This window comes from Delphinapterus leucas, chromosome 7 (assembly GCF_059928025.1).
Source record: "Delphinapterus leucas isolate spDelLeu-1000000601 "Yukka" chromosome 7, BTC_Dleu_Yukka2, whole genome shotgun sequence".
Classification (NCBI taxonomy): domain Eukaryota; kingdom Metazoa; phylum Chordata; class Mammalia; order Artiodactyla; family Monodontidae; genus Delphinapterus; species Delphinapterus leucas.
Window position 1 is genome coordinate 60,022,725 of NC_143135.1, and position 3,313 is coordinate 60,026,037.

A 3,313-nucleotide genomic window follows, 5' to 3' on the forward strand; every position below is an offset into this window, starting at 1 on the left:
AACTGGTTTTTAGAACATGGTGATCACATCATTTGAATTGTCAGTCAGCCTCTCCCCACTGATAATCTCTATCTCTAAACTCCATAACTCAACTGACCCTGTATTTCCCTATTTGAGCTACTGGAATACAACAGTGGACAAGCTAGGTGAAAGTGAAATCAGAAGTTCTGGATCAGTCAACAAGTAATCAACAAGTATTCATTGAATATATACTACATGTCAATTTTAGAACTTCCTTTAGAGCTAACACTAGAACTGCTTTATTCTTTTTTTTTTTTTGCGGTACGCGGGCCTCTCCCTGTTGTGGCCTCTCTCGTTGCGGAGCACAGGCTCCGGATGCGCAGGCTCAGCGGCCGTGGCTCACGGGCCTAGCCGCTCCACGGCATGTGGGATCTTCCCAGACCGGGGCACGAACCAGTGTCCCCTGCATCGGCAGGCGGACTCTCAACCACTGCGCCACCAGGGAAGACCCTCCTGCATATTATTGATACACACTGGATTCACATGTTAAAGGCAATATTCCACCTCCTGGCAGTGTTAGTTAACTATATGTTTTTAAAGGGATTGCTTTTTAATCCTTATTCCCTTATTTCCTTTTTACTTTCTATAGATTTGCTGATTTATATGCTCACTCATGCTAAATGTGTTTAGTATACACATTTTAGTCTTTCTGATGGCATCAAACATTTACATCAAAAAGGTACTTGAGGACTTCCCTGGCGTCGCAGTGGTTGAGAATCCGCCTGCCGATGCAGGGGACACGGTTGGATCCCTGGTCTGGGAAGATCCCACATGCCGCGGAGCAACTAAGCCCGTGTGCCACAACGACAGAGCCTGCGCTTTAGAGCCCGCAAGCCACAACTACTGAGCCCGCGTGCCGCAACTACTGAAGCCACCTGCGCCTAAACCTGTGCTCCGCAACAAGAGAAGCCACTGCAATGAGAAGCCCATGCACCACAATGAAGAGTAGCCCCTGCCCGCGGCAACTAGAGAAAGACCCCGCGCAGCAACAAAGACCCAACGCAGCCAAAAATAAATAAAATTAAAAAAAAAAAAGTACTTGATTTCTTAGAACAGAGGATTTTTTTTTGGGGGGGGCGTTAAGTCCTCTTGTAAGCACTCTGAACCACGGGAGGAGTGTAGTTATTTTCCTCAAAACAAAACAAAAAAGAGGAAATATAACCAGAGGGTTTGATTTTTTGAAATAGCTCTGGGATACCCACTGTTTCCTGGTCAGGTGTAGTACTTTTTCATATTATCCCATGAGATTATAATTGGGCTATAAATTTCGTGAAGGCCAGGCCAAGGACCTATTATGGTCACCACTGCACCTAGCATAGAGATGGGCTTAATGTTGGTGCAGAGTGCATTAGCTGCATATTTTGATGAAAGAACCGGCATTGAAACTATCACGGGAGAAGTTTCATGCATTCATTTGTGTGTTTAAAAATACTGATTATCTAGTTCGTGGTCTGTCCAGAGGATATAAAGTAAAAGTATTCCTGTAGTATAGCACATGACTCAAATACAGTTGCTACGTCGCTCTTGAGTTTTCCACGTCTTTTGTGGGTACATAGATTTGCTGATTTATATGCTAAGCATATATTGTTTACTCTCTGTGTAGCTTCGGAGGGATACAATAGAAGCCAAATCAGATCTTCGAAAACTTATTTTTTAAAAGTTCACTTGGTTGTTAAGATGATATAAAAGAATAAGGAAAGGCAGATATTTTCTGTAACTCAAAGTTTAGTAACTAAATTGAGCTTTAAAATTACAAGCAAAACTATTAGAAGGACTATTTTACTGCCGACATGTCCCTCCAGAAAACAGGAACGTTGACAGCTCCTTAATTTTAACTGTGTCTGTTATATCTAAGTATCATCACTAACAATGGTATGCAGTTGAGATCCATAAATACCTATTCAACAATATTCCTTAGTTTCAAATGACAAAAGATAAGCTCTCCTCCCCAGGCTTCTCATTTATATGCGATATCACGTTAGGAAGAAATGAAAAACACATGTCAAACCAATCCTGTACACTTTAAATATGTGCAGTTTCTTATATATCAATAACACCTCAATAAAGCTGCGGAAAAACCCCAAAACAAAAAGTAATGAAAATGTTACTTTATATGGGACAAATAAAGGAACTACTTCATTTCTTAAGAGCGGTTTCTTCTGGGGAACAACAAAGTACCTCTGCAGAGCCTAGTAGCCTGAGGACAATGGTGAAGCACATTTTATGTAATTAATACCTAATTTTTTTTTTTTAGCCTACACCTACCTTACTATCTCTACTCAACGAAAAAAATACCCTTTTAGTTTATTGTGTTATGCTGCAGCTCCACGGCAGAACTACTTGAATGGTTTGTGTTTTGCATCATTTCCAGCCTCCAAACAGGATTTTAGGATCCTTAGAAGTAAAATATATATTATCTACGTGACCGAAATTGCGCATCCTAGGTGTGTTTCGAAGTGCAGAAGATCGAGGAGCTATCGGCTCGGGGCTGGGTGTGGCTGGCTGTTGTGAGAAACCTTTCCTAGTGCTCGAAGTAGGCTTCCCAAAGATCTCCTCCAAATCCCTTATGGAAAAGCCTTTCTCTCTCTCTCTCACACACACACACACACACACACACACACCCTCTAATAAAGGCATTTTCCTCGAGGTTCAACACCAGAGCGCCAGCCTAGGTGTTTTTGTTTGTGGAAGTGGGAAGCAGTGTGCTGAAGCCAACTCTAGGGGTCCTTCCCGAGGTTCCGGGTGAACCCGTCGCCTCCCTTCGGGCCTCAGTTCCGGGAAGGACAGTCGGCCGCAGCAGCTGGACCCGCCCAGGCTTTCGAAAGCACCTGAGTCGCGAGTGGCGACATGGGGGGCGGGTCGGGTCGAAAGCCTCCGCTCGGCTCAGCCCCCACCCCCGTGGCGGCGGCCCAGCAGGCTGAAGGGATGATGATTGACGGAGCTGCTCGGCTGCTAGGGCGTCGCAGAGAGAGGGCAGAAGAGGGGACGACTGAGCTTTCCCCTTAAACTGGTTGGGTTGGGCCTCGGGAACAGCCTTCCCCAGGCCTATTGGCCTCCCTGAACGGGTTGTTATGGTAACAAATGACAGACCGGTGCTTTATGAATCGGCCAATGAGAGGGGCCGTCTTTTCCACCCCACTTCTGAGCAGTAGGTGTTGCGAAAGCCCGGGTAGAATCCCGAGAAGAAGGTGGAGCCAGGACTTTCAGCGGAAGGGCGGGGGGGCGGGGCTGGCGACCTGGCTGGGCGAGCCAATCACGCCTGGCTTTATCAACGGCCCCGCCCCTTTACCGC